We start from the raw sequence: 14,301 nt of genomic DNA on the forward strand, positions 1-14,301 counted from the left end.
CCTCTGGGATCAGGCAACCATTTAAAGTCTCTGGATTTTGGTGTTTTAACAAGGATTTAATTACAAAGGTAAGTGTATGCACCTGCTAAGGCACTCCTAATTATTTGATAATGGTGCAATCTTTCTCAATATAGCCAGTTTTTGTGGTGGTAAGCTACGCTAATGAAGTACACTGAGAGAACAAATTCCCCCAATGTTAGAGAAGCTTATATAAAGAAATTTGTGAAGGACTGAGGTTTTTTTAATCACTGGTATCATCAACAATTATGTCATGATTTTTTAAATTATGAAACTGGTATGTACAGAGTAATGTTAATGAAGGGCACTTGGCATATTATTTTAGCTTTGTATAACTTCCTTAAATAATACGTAGTATCACCCCTAAAATGATGGAATCTTACATTCAATCTCATCTCTTGTCTTTGAAAAGTGGCTTATGTCTAGAGCTGCTCACTTGGAACCAGCTGGAGTCTGGTGGCAGGAACACTTTGACAACAATACAAGCTTTCCCTTCACCCAGTATGTCTGCAGCTGGCATGTGCTGTGTGTACTGGGTCAATAATGCATTTTATCTTTCACAAACTCACACCTTACATGGCAGTCCTTTGGACACTGGCTGCCAGTTTGCAATTGCAGAAGCCAGAAGCTAAACTACAGCGTTACAACTTTATAAGCTCAGGCTCAAAAAAAAAAAAAAAGTGGGTGAACCATAAGCCAGATGGGTTCCAATACCCCTGTCAGAAGCTATGTTGCTCATATAGCACTTGGTTTTTGTTTCTTAATAACCAAAAACATGTTAGCATTAAAAAAGCAAATGCACTTGACAGCTTCAATTCCATTATGGTTCCCAGTCATCTGCTTTATTGAGTTTTGAAGGAATTTAGCCAGAGCACTCTATTTTCACTATAAAGTCATTAAAAAACTTTGCAGCTCAGACAAATTGTAAGCAATTTGGGGTAAATAAAATGAATTATTTTTTAACTATCTCATTTTGCAACAGTACTTTTTTGTAAAAATCTTGTCTTTGTTCCTTTCTTTTTGCTTGTATAAAGAAACATATAATTTTAAAAACATCAAGGCTTTTCTGCAGTGAGATATAAAACTCAACAAATTACAGACCACAAAATAGGGCCAAATCCTTACATGTTTTTTAGTCAATGGAAGTTGCACCTGAGGAAGGACTGAAAAAAACTCAAGGCTCCAATCCTGTGGTGAACATTTGCCCATTGCAGGATCAGGGTCTGAGTAAAGATTTCAGTATTTGGCTCATAAGTATAAATAGATGCAAATTAAATACAGATTCTAGATTGGAGACTTTGATCGTATGTTCAAGAATCCCAGACTAAACTCTGAAACCTGATTCACTAATCGTTTTCACTCTCTGCTTCTACATTAACCAGTACTATCCAAGTTCCAGTTTCTCAATGCACCCACTTTAGCCCACTGTCAAACAGGGCTAGAGTGTGTAGTGACTTGGAAATAATTGATATCCCAGAAAGGGGGGTGGGGAAAAAAAGGGATAACTTGTCCTGCTGGGCAAAGTGAATCTTTCCAGCCAATTCCTCAGTGTCCTAGAGATCTACGTTATTAATGTGGCTGAGGGTGCATACTGCTGATAATTACTGTTAACTGGAATAATTAATAAGAATAATTGCTTAGTATGGTAAAGAAAGGGGAAGCTCTGGGAAGGGGGAAGGAATAGACTGGAAGACTGAGAGACTCCCTGAGTGCATTTATATTGACAGGAAGTTCAGCAGAAAGCATCCTGAGACTAGAAGTATTGTCTGGATGTCAAGGACAAAAGTAAAGAGATATAAGGCCAATTAGACAGTCTTATCTTGGAATAAAAACAATGAGGAGTTTGGTGGCACCTTAAAGACTAACAGATTTATTTGGGCATAAGCTTTCATGAGTAAAAAACCCATTTCTTTAGATACCCACGACTAATAAATCTGTTCGTCTTTAAGGTGCCATCGAACTCCTCATTGTTTTTGTGGATACAGACTAACACGGCTACCCCTCTGATATCTTGGAATGTAACAATGAGGATCCTATCATGGGTGTCTGGGAGAGGTGAAAGGCTATAGGTTGTAATAAGATGCAATAGGTTAGGGATTGGGAAGTGGCCTAAAATTAGCAGAGAAATCTGTATTGCTGGGGCAGCATCAGTTAAGACAGAAGGAGGTAGAAATCAGGCAGAATAAAGATAAATGGTACCTCAGAGAGAGTTTTGGTGTGGTTTGTCCCAGCTAGAGGGAGGACAAAGTATTCATTAGAAACAAAATGTTGGTGCCAGTGGTGTGTAAAATAACCACAATTTTGGTATAAGGGAGTAAATTTTTTGAACATTATGTACTTAGGGAGCTACATTTACCTCTCAATTTTGTTAACTGGAGTAGAGTCTCTAACTCCCTACATACTACACTGAAACATCCCCCAATAGCATATACATGCAGAAATCAAAATAGATAGGGAAACTGGATGTGAAAGCTCAAATGTAGCAGCATACGTTGTCTAGCAGTCAGCGTGGAGATAATGGCATAAAGAATGAGCAAGCTCAGAATGTCTAGGAGTTTGATATTAGTTCTGCCCCTCTGCTGGAGACAGAGTATAGAATTTAATTCTGTATCAGGAGATAAGAAAAGCATGTAGAGACAAGGTGTGACTGTGTATGATTTCACCTTCCTAATATAAATCATTTAGGAACAGCAACTGAAACTGAAAAAGATGGATCTAGCTAATTATTTCTGCCTGGCTCAGGGTAAAATCCCATTACAAAGGTTTCTGTCTGGATCTCGTCTTCCCCCATGACACACACAATATAAATTAATTAGGGTTATATGACAAGAAAAAGAGTCCAGCCAATCACAAGGCCGGGAAGTGAAATGTTATCCTTTCCAAATTACACTGAAATCTTTATTGCCACTGTGGGCCCTATCCTGCTCCCACTCAAGTCAGTAGCAAAACTACTTTTGACTTCAGTGGGAGCAGGGTTGGGCCCTTTGTTTCCAGTTCGTACGTGAAATTGCAGGCTGCTGTCTTATATAAGGACTGCAGAACACACAGGTTTTAGAAGTTAGCTATGATACCCTCTAAAACATGTAGGGTACAGGGAAGTACTGTAACTACAAACATGAGGGAACTTTCTGCTATGTATCTGTAACCCATTGTTGTGTCTTTTGCTCTTTACACAGCATACCTAACATGAAGAAACCATGCTGGCAGGGCGGGGTTGAAAGAACTGTGTTTGCTAATCATTTAGAACCTGCAATGCCTAGCTAAACATACACACTTCAGAGTTCTGGTGCCTTCTGAAATATGGAACACAGTGAGCACCCCTGGAGGGCTCACAAATTATTTAAAGGGAAACTACCCAATTCTTATACACTACATGCACAATAATCAAGTCTTTGTTCACCTCTAGCAGCCAGTCCCTAGAACAGGATAAGGGTCTGTTATGGGACCTTCTTTTTGTTCTGTGTTTGTACAGTGCTTAGCACAATGGGAGCTTGGTCCATTAGTGGGGTTCCTAGGTGCTACCTCAGTACAAATAAAGAATACTACAGCTGCCAGAAGGAGTTATTACTTTTAAAACTTAAGCAGAAGAGCTTACAACAGGTATAAGTGTAATGGGTGTAAAAGGGCCTTACTGTAAATAAAAATCTTGCGTCATGACTTCTAGAAAAAGCAGCGTGGTGTGTCCATTGCATCAAGTATATGATACATTTTCTGTAAGAGATCACCTGTTCACACCTGGTGATAGCTTAATCTATTCCCTCTGTTAGATTACCATGGCATTTATCCAGTGAGCCCCCACTCCTTCGTTCAGGCTAAATCCTTTAGTTGTTGACTTTGTGTTTATTCACTCCATAAGCCCTTTAGTTGTTGACTTTGTGTTTGTTCACTCCATAAGAACTGAGTGCAGATGATGTAAGGGCCTCAAGGTTTGGTGCACTGGGGAGAGAAGGAGTTCAGCAATGAAATTCCACTCCAAAGTTACCAGGCCCTAATTTCCCATCCACTGGTTCCCTGGTGCAGCAAATCTAAACACTGGCAAAATTCAGCTGCCTAACAGAGTTCTTGACTGGCCAAGTGCCACCATAGTGGTTCCTACCCCATTCTCCTCCCTGTGACTGGCCCCAGAGCACTTCACCTGAGAAAGGAGACATGCCATGGCTCCCTGTGCTCCAGTTATCCCAGGCTATTGGAACAGCCTCTGGGGACATAGGCATCTGGTGTAAATTAGGGGAATCCGGAACCTGCCCAGCACCCAGACTGCCTCAGGATTGAGAGTTGACCTTTTCACCTCTCCTCAGTAGTGCAGAGTGCACCTGTAGCTAACCAGATATATGCCAATCATAAGTGAGCCAAGGGCTGATCCTGCAAGGCACTCAGAACTTCCCAGGAGGAGCTGAGCACCCTCAATTCTCACTGAAATCACTGGGAAATGAGGGTGTTCAACTGCTTGCAAAACCGGCTCGTAGTACTGCTCATCTGACTTTTTCCTGTTGTATCCATTTCTGCTCCCCTTCCCCTTTGCCTGCATTATGTATCCTTTAGATCATAAACTCATTGGGGCCGGGAACTTCCTTTCTTTTGCGGCTGTAAAGTGCTATGCACATCTAGGACACTGCACAAATACCTGCAGTAAATTAAAACGAATCATCAAAAATAAATGTGTCCTCTGAAAATACATTGCAAAATTGTGTATTTTAGGGGGTTTAGACCTTCTTCTAAAATGTCGTGCTCTGGTTGTGTTGGGTACAGGCATAAGACTAAATGGAGAACTGGTCTGCAATCTTTTGTGTAGCCCAGGAGGCAAATGAATTCTTAGGGAGCTTCATTCTCCAAGACCCCAGCCCAGCACATGCTTAACTTTAAGCATCTAACTAATCTCATTGACTTCAATTGGACTGCTCATATATACAGACTAAAGCATGTGCTTAAATGCTTTGCTGGATTAGGGCCCAAAAGATTAGAGCTTTATAAAAAATGCCTGCGATCTTTAAAATGACAAAGCAGATCTAAGAACAAGGAAGAGAAAAATATTAATGACTATGTAGAAACGTGACAGTAAAAAAAAAAAACATTAAGTCCCACATGACCATGTGAACATTAAGTATCAAAGGATAATGAAAAGCTAATTAAAATTTTAAAGGAGCTGTTTTAGGAAAAACAAATGCAGAGAGATTTTCTGTTCACCTACACAAAGTGGAAATCAGTCAGGGAGAAAGTTAGCACACAATGGTACAGGAAATGAAAATGAAGAGACAAGAGAGGATTCCCCTCCCCACACACACACTTTAAATGAGGTATTGACTAAGTGTTTCAAACCGAGTCTTGAAAGAGGAGACAAAGTTAACTACAGATCAGCCTGTGTCAGGATCAGTAAAGCCAATAGAGAAAATTACCTAAGGAAACTCAAATCTAGGACACACCCAGGACTTGGAGAAAGTGATGCTGGGTATTAAAATCACCTGGAAGAAAATCTATGATTTATTATCATAATGAAAGCCAGTTCGCGGAAAACAAGCAGTTACGATGTACAACACAGCACACAAAATATAGGAGAGTGACATATACCCTTGAAAGTATCACGCTGCAACCTTGCATCTATGACATGAAAAACAATGCAAATTATACAGAGGACTGTTACCTATATAACACTAACCTACCTAAAGGAAACAGACTCTGAGCATGGACAAATGCTGTATTGAGAATAGAAGAGACAGCCTCTTAAACTTTTGAGCAGGTTGCCTTGTATGGTAGAGGGATATGGTTACTGTGGAGTTTTGGACAGCCCATGATAAAGTGCCACATGACAGTCTGCTACTGAAGCTAAAAGCAGCAGGAGCTCAGAATAGAAGAGGGGAGAAGATAAAAAACACAGCTGAAAAACAATGTCACACTGTAGAGAAGTGCTGAGTGGGGCCCCCGCAGGGACCATTGCGTGGACCTTTAAGGATTTTGTGTTCGCATGATTAACTAAGATGAAGAGGCCAGCTGCAAACTTTAATTTCCTGATGACACAAAGGGCCATGAACAATATATATACAGGATTTGAATTTGTAATGGCACTGGGCTAATACATAGCAAAGGCTATTCAGCGTAGACAAAAATGCTGCTCAAGGTTAGTGGTGCTTCATAACCAGTGAACACTGATTTTCAGATAATTTTACAAACTATCTCAGAACGACGAAGACAAAAAAAGAGAGAAGCAAATAATGAAAAATCATTTGTTACTCTCAGTGGGCACATCCCACACCTGATTAGGGAACTTATTACAAGAAAGCCCCCTAATTTAAGGAGAAGAGGTGTGTGTGTGGGGGTTCACTTTTGGATTACACTCCTGCACTGAACCACTGAATGAAATGGGGAAGGTGGAGAAATTAAAACATCAGCTTCACACAATGCTCACTCCTATAAATACTGGGACAGATACTGGCCCTGATATTTTCTTCTCTGGGTATGTTTACATGGGACCGTGTAAATTCCAGCTGCAGGAGAATATACCCTCACTAGCTCTGATCATGTTAGTGCACTGAAAACAGAAGTGTAGCTACAGAGGCATGAGCAGCAGGACCTATGGTCTCAGGTGGGATTGAACTCTGATGCTCACATGTGCGCTTCTACATTTAGTGCACTAGCTCAATCAGACCTACTGTGGGTATGCCTCCTTGAGCTGGAGTCACGCTTTCCAGCTCTCATGTAGAAATACCCTTTGTGGTTCTGTATAGACTTAGCCAACTTCCTGGAGATTCCCCTTGTTCAGAGGAATCCCCAAGTGGCACCAACAGCCCTAACCTATGCCACTTCTACCCTTCCCACCTCAGTCCCTGGTGGGCACGTCAGGGCCGTGGTGGGGCCTGACCATGGGAAGAGGACTGGAACCTCCTCCATTCTGCTCCATTCTGTCAGTTCCCAGCAGCCAGAATGGTCCTTTGGCGGGGTTCAGCCAGGCATAGGTTTGAGAATGCTGATGCTGTTCTATCTTGTGCTGTAGGCCAAACTGGCCCTCAGCAGACCTGGGGATTGGGGGAGCATAAAAATGGCTTAAAGCTACCACTCCTGTAGAGTGGGGAGGCCAGGCAGACCAAACGATCTGAGGCACCAAATTGTAACAAGTACACAAGAATACTGTGCATATATTGATTTATAAAATTACAAGGGTGGTGCTTAAAGTAACTACACATTGAGCCATTCACCTTGGGTTACTTGTTCCTTCTCTCCAATAATGGGCCAGATTCAGATGGGATTTATATTGGTGTTTGCTATTATAAACCCAGATGCAGAAAGCTTGCTGGGAGAAGTTGGATGTGGCACAAAGTGGCCACAACCTTACCTTACCTTGGGGCTAGAGGTTAGGCAGTGCAGCTCAAAAAGCAAGTGCAGTTGGATAGCAAGGGGGCATGGCCAGGCTGGTCGATTCAACATATTCCTTCAGAGCATCCTCCAGTGGTGCTCCTATGAAGCCTCAGCCAGAAACTAAAGGTCTGCAGCAGCAGGGGTACCACTGCTGTCCCTGGAGTACAGGGGCTGAGCATGGTGCTGAGAGGTGTAATTTACACATCTGTGCACCAGCTTTGTTGAATCTAGACCAATATCTATGTTCCTATGGCTTGTGTATGAAAAAACATGGCATTTTACTACAAAAGCCGAAATCCCGAGTAAAAACTAAATCCAATATTTACAATACATACTTAATATCATGCACAAGATCTTCATATAACACAAATGTGTGCAGTTCTGGTCTCTCATGTTTAAAAAGATGAACTCAAACTGGAACGGGTGCAGAGAAGGGCCACTAGGATGATCAGAGGAATGGAAAACCTGCCGTATGAAAAGAGACTAGAGGAGCTCGGGTTGTTTAGTCTGACCAAACGAAGGCTGAGGGGGGATATGATTGCTCTCTTTAAATATATCAGAGGGATAAATACAAGGGAGGGAGAGGAATTATTCCAGCTTAGTACTAATGTGGACACGAGAACGAATGGATATAAACTGGCCGTGGGGAAGTTTAGGCTTGAAATTAGACGAAGGTTTCTGACAGTCAGAGGGGTGAAATATTGGAATAGCCTTCCGAGGGAAACGGTGGGGGCGAGGGACCTGTCAGGTTTTAAGATTAAGTTGGATAAGTTTATGGAGGGAATGGTTTAATGGTAAAGCATATTAGCTGAGCAATACCGATCAAAGGCAGGTAAATAGTATATGGCTAACAAGGGTCAGGCTGGAGACTCTTGCCTACATGCTCCAGGTCTTACTGATCGCCATATTTGGGGTCGGGAAGGAAAATACCTCCAGGGCCTCAGCCAATCTACCCTGGAGGTTTTTCGCCTTCCTCCGCAGCATGGGGCAGGGATCGCTAGCAGGAGGGTTCTCTGCCAATTGAAGTCACTAAGACACAGGATTTGGAGACTTCATCAGCAGAGTCAAGGGAAGGGTAGGGACGGTTTTGTGGCCTGCAGTATGCAGGGGGTCAGACCCGATGATCATAATGGTCCCTTCTGACCTTAAAGTCTATGAGTCTCTGAGTCTATGAGTAAATGGGGTGGAGCCTATGGAAATGTTGGAAGAGTCAAACAACCAAACTACCCAAGGAAACTATGTACTTTACTACAGAAGCTTACTCCTAGCAGAAATAAAGTTAAGTTAAACCATCATGCAGATCTCACATGAGAGCAGATAAGCATTCCAGTACATTTCTAAACATACAAGAGCCTCCCGGCAAATGGTGAGTGTGTGTGGTCGACTAGGCAGGCCAAAAGAATCTCATATAGGCTCTCTCAATAGTTACAAGTATCCCGTCCCTAGTAGAGATACTGCCACAGGTATAGCAGTTAGAGCGGGTTGGAAGTTTTCTGATGAAATGTTTTTCCACTGGAAAATGTTTATTCATCAAAAGTGAAACATTTGACGGCAATGCACCAATGCAGACTACATTACATTTCGAAAGAAAAATTGGGGGGAAAAAAAGCTTGTTGATAAGATTGAAATGTTCCAGGCAAACTGAGGAGGAGGTGAGAAGCCAGAGAATTTAGGAGATTGCGATCCAGGGCTCCCAAGGCTTCCAGGCTATTGGTATCCAGTCAGCTTGCCAGGCAGGCTGCAAAAAAGCCTGGAGTCTAGAAACCCTTCAGATGGGCTGCCAAGGAGCTGGGTGGAGAAACTGGCAGGAAACTAGACAGAAACCCTTCCTGGGTGCCACTGTGAAATCAAACCCTCTCTGGGGTTCAATTTTGATGAATCGGCTTTCTGGGATGGAAAAACATTCTGTCAGAGAATTCCTGACCAGCTCTAGGAATCACACTGTGTATATGTTGGTAGCCGCTCAAAACGGGATAGTATGTGCTGTATTTGTGCAGCCTATTTTTGTACAATGAGAAACACATGGATTTAAGGAAGGAAGTATCCAAGCTATCTAGAAATGCAGTGGTAACTAAATCAGAGGCCAAATTACGATAGATAGGAGAGGGGAGTCAATCATTTTTGAAAGGCACTTGAAAACAACAGTCTTCCTCTGAAACTGGGCAAGGAGAGTGTAAGAAATGAAACACAGAAGGTGAAACTCACCCCTACTCAGAGGGCCATTACGAGTTCTAATTTCCATTTAAATCCCACTTAATCTGGGTCAGGCTTAAATGGCGTGTGTGCCTTGTGCCGGCTCTCTGAACAGAACAGAACTTGCCCCAAAATTCATAGCTTCAGCAGAGCTTAAATGTTAGGCTTTATGGCAGTTACAGTATCTTAAGCTTGTATCCTACCTGCTTGGCAAAACTTCAATATAAGATTAAGAACTAATGCTCACAAATATTGCCCTGCAAAGTAATTAAGGATAAATGAGAGGTACCGAGAAGAAAAAAAAAAGGTACCCTTGTACTGGAGGTTCATAATCAGTTGAAGGTGTCTACTTGACTGGGCAGTAAGCCTTTGGCAAATCAAAGCAAGAGAAGTATATGTTATCTTGAAAGAAATACCGAAGAAAAGAATGTATGGCTGTTTCTCATGTCCTAAATAGAAGGACTGAGAACAAGTGGTTGTTAGAGAAGAAAAACCTTCCCTGAGACAATCATGTTATACCCCATAAACCCTTAGCCACTGCCTTGAAATGCTACACCTGCACCATCTACATTGGTGTCAAAGGTGTAGCAAGCCCTATCCAGGTGAAAGGAGCCATCCATCTGCTTCCCTATTGAAATTCTGCCACTCTTCCAGACACAGCTGCCAGGCAGGTTCCTCCCTTTCCTAAGATGCAGCCATGCATTCCAGTGGTGTAGTCTCCCTAGAATCAGGAATAACACAACAGACAAGATAGGGAACTCACTCACATGAGCTATACTCCTCCTGGGCACCTTTCCATCTCCTTTCCATTGAGTGTTTCCTGTGTTTGGGGGCCTTTCATTTGAATAAGGCATTTTGCCAAGGCACTTCCAAGTCAGTTTGTGTGGTTCAGAAAAATGTGGCAAATCAGGTCCAAAGTTCCTCCCCTATATATATACCCTGTGTATATAGTGGAAATTATTCTAGAGTAACAGATGCTCTACAGCATCTATAGCACTGCACCCTTTTATCCGTCTTCCCATCCAGTACAATTGAGCTAATTGACGTGGCTCAAAAAGAGTTCAGCTGCAAATGTGAGCCAAGGAAGTGCTGGGTGAGGGGAGGGGGGGTGCTAAGAAAAACTGATCTTGGCTTATGTCACTAAACAGCTTAAGTTTCAATTTTGAAAATTACTTCAGCTTTACTTAAATCATCCTGTGTGCCAAGCAGCCAATTTTGGGAACTGATGAATGACAAAGTCATCACATCTGCACTGAATACAATATCAATTTTCTATGACCCGTAGTAACAGGAGAGGAAAGTAGTATATTCTCAGCCCCTCCGTGTCACTCTACATGAGCGTAAGAGGGAAAGAGAATTAATGAAATACTAGTTTGCCCACATGGGAGAGGAACAAAGGAAACCAAGTAAGGAGTGTGTTACAATTTCCTCATGAATAGGGGATATGCTGAGTGCATCAATCTGCAGTTTCTTTTATCTGTGTATTTTGGGCTACCCCTGCCATACGAAACACATTTTATATTCTTATTGTAGACAGTATTAGACAGACCATATACATAATAACCAAGTTAAATGTAGGAAGGCTGCTAGTGCTTAAAAGACCCAACAGGACTTAACTGCATGTGAGCAGGGAGTATAATCAAGCAGCAGCCCCTTCAATATATGGCCATGTCCTGCCTTCAGAAATTCATGATTTTCTTATCTACGTTGAATGTTTCAGACTCTGGGTTGCCTCTTGCCAACTATCTTAATGATAGCATATACCAGATACTAGGATCTCAGATACTATGATAATAATGAGTGAGGTATAAATACCCAGGTAGATAGAGAGAATCATATTTACTTAAAGCAGTGAAATGACTCCACTGTAGGTTATATTGGTTAGGATGGGGGCATAGGACTTTCACTCATCATTCTCAGCCAGTGATTTTCTCCATTTTATCTTTACCCATTTCCCCAAGGACCTCAACATTTTAACACTTCATCTGGGTGTGATAAAGGCTAAATCACCAACACCCTTTTGCTTTGATCTGTGTTCCTGGCCCAGGCATTGGTGTTGGCACACTGAAGTTTTACTCCTCAAATACCACTTTGACCCTTTGTTTTTTCTTACAAGAATAAGAGTGCCAGTGTCCTCATACATGGCAATCTGGTTGTTACTCTGAAAACATGCTGGGTTATACACATGGCACTAACATTTTAAAAGAAAAACGTTAAAGATTATGGGCTGTGATTTACACCATACTGTATCTATTCAAGGTCATGGGAGAGAGGCACCAGTTTTAGACCGGGGACTATTGAGAGGCAATCTTATCGTAACTTTATTTGAGTGCAATAAGCAATGAGTAATGAAGAGAATTGCTCATTATAGGAAAAAACCCAAGTGTAAATCAGATGACCACATTACAAAGATTAAAATGTCAATGGCTGCTGAAGTCCTAAAAAGAAGTCTGCAGAGACCTATAAAATTATAACTAAGAAAGTAAGGTAGTTCTTAAGCTTTAACCAGATACTCTAGTGTTCATATGAATTACCACATTAGTAAATTTCCTCATGGCAATATAATTTTGTATTGATTGTTTGCTTCTGTTAGTTATGTAATGAACCAGCAGAGGTTATCACATGCGAGCAGCCAAATCCTGGAGGATCAGCCACTTAAAGAGCCAAGAAGCTGGAGGATTCCAGGACAAATGAGAAGAGTTGGGGGGACATCATCTTGGCAGGATTATGGGTAGGGGCCCTCAGTGGAAGGAAGAAGAACTGCGTTCAACACCTTGGATGTGGGTGTGAATGACCCCAGGAAAGGACTGTGATGTGACTGTTAGATTGGGGCTGCGCGTGAACACTTTGGATTTAGGCTAAGATGTGTCCCAAGAGGAAGTGACAGCTGAGGAGCCGCGCACCACCAGGCCGGAGATCCAGACTGAGCAGCTACCAGAGAAGCAGTGCAGCTTACCAGCCTAGTGCGTCTCAGCTTTATATGCACCACTAATGGGATTAGAGGCCTTGGGTGGAGGTTGGTAAAGGTTTTGGGTAACTCAAAAGGGAAGGGATTCTGCTATTGTTTCACTGTTTCATAATTGCTGTGAGTCCCCAGCAGTACCCCATCCTCTTCCATCCCATTGATTGGTACCCATTCCCTTATCTAATATTCTTTCCTATAAATGGCCTCAGAACTCTTCTTTTTGGGTTTCTGTCACAAACAGGACATGGGCAGTCTGAGCTAGTTTCAGAGGAGGAGTCAGGCCAGCTCATGTACCAGGAGGTCAGAATCTGAGACAGGCCAGAGGACAAACCAAGAGTCAGGTTACCAGGAGATCAGAATCAGGCAGTAGGAGCAGATAGAGGGAGGGAGGCGTAGGCACTGGGGAACCCAGTTACAAGGACAACTTTCTGTTTCTGTGCTTGGTTTAAATAGAATCTGGGGTCCAATCAGGAGTCCCAGTTTCTACCAGTCAGGGCCCATGATTGTAGTCCTCTGTCAGAGTTCAGTGTCTATTCTAGCAACTGTTAGCAGGTCACTGGGTGGTAGAGTAGAACTACTTGGCTCTGAAAAGCCCTGTGGCTAAGGTTTCAAGACATCCCCCGAATCCCTGACAGTTTCTGTGTTAGGGGCTTCCAAACCTATATGAAGAAAAGGAGTCTATGCCTGACCTGAAGAAAAATAGGTGCAAGCTTGCTCCCTTAGGACATGTTCCATCAGAGGGGGTTGGGACACGTGCCTCTCCTACGAGATTAAATAATGTCTAAAAGGAGACTCCCTTTGAGTTTCCCTCTCCAGAACATGCTTGTTGGGAAGCAATCATTTATTATTTTTAAAAAGTGAGAATTCCTAATCGATTTCACAATAGAGCAAGGATTACAAGAGAGTATAGAGACAGTTTTATATAAGGGGTAGTAGCCTTATGGAGCCAAATCTCAAAGTTCTTACTTAAGCAATGGGGAGTTTTATTAGAAAGAATTGAGAAAAGACCTCAAGTATTGGCCCCCTAGCAAAGAGCCTCCTACAACAAGAGCATTGTGTTACATGCAGTGCCAAGGGCCCTTAGAGAGCTGTCTGAAACGGCAATAGACACAAGGATTTACGACAAGGAACAGCAATTGCAATATCTAGTGCTAAACATTTAATCTATGGTTACAGTTTTTACTTCGGATCAGAGCTGAAGTCAGCAGAATTAAATCTTCAAGTGTATTCCAGCAGCCCTAAATCCTTCTGATACTGTTAACAGTGGCAGACTTCCAAAATGCATTCCATTAATAAGACAGTAAAGTATAAAACAGAGTTATCTTCTTCAAGGAGGTAAAAATGGAAAATAAAGAGAAAGAGTCTTGTGAAATTGTATTCAGAGCATCTTGGACTTTCTTCCATAAGTTTCTTTCATAATTACTTTGGTATTAACATACTATTATTCTTGACAAATAAGAGAGAAATATTTTATTATGAAGGAAAGCCTTCATTTTTTCCTCTTATTTTTACAGGTTAGAAGAGGTTAAGAATGCGCCAATCAGCTGGTAACATGCAGTACCAATTCTCCCTCGGCTAGCAAAAGGGATTCAGCAGCTGTTACCTTTTCTGTCTCACTACCATCCTTAACTCACCCCTTTGTTGCAGCACATATGGCAAGTGAGACCACCCACGGGTTGGAGATCCCTGCAGGGCACGACAGGGTGTTCAGTATTTCATTTCAGCCTTTCTCCTGAATGTTTTTCCTTTGGTGGGTTTCACTCAAACTCTTATTTGAT

The 14,301-nt window shown here is 42.1% G+C and overlaps 1 long non-coding RNA gene across 1 annotated transcript in view; it reads left to right on the forward strand.

The window, feature by feature from the left end:
- Positions 1-13,819, forward strand: part of LOC117873427 — a 69,588-nt gene extending 55,769 nt beyond the window's left edge. Inside the window, exon 9 of the long non-coding RNA XR_004644726.1 lies at positions 12,152-13,819. This is a non-coding gene — a long non-coding RNA (uncharacterized LOC117873427). The remainder of the gene's footprint in view (positions 1-12,151) is intronic.
- Positions 13,820-14,301: the final 482 nt, after the last annotated feature.

Source organism: Trachemys scripta, chromosome 2, assembly GCF_013100865.1.
Source record: "Trachemys scripta elegans isolate TJP31775 chromosome 2, CAS_Tse_1.0, whole genome shotgun sequence".
NCBI lineage: Eukaryota > Metazoa > Chordata > Testudines > Emydidae > Trachemys > Trachemys scripta.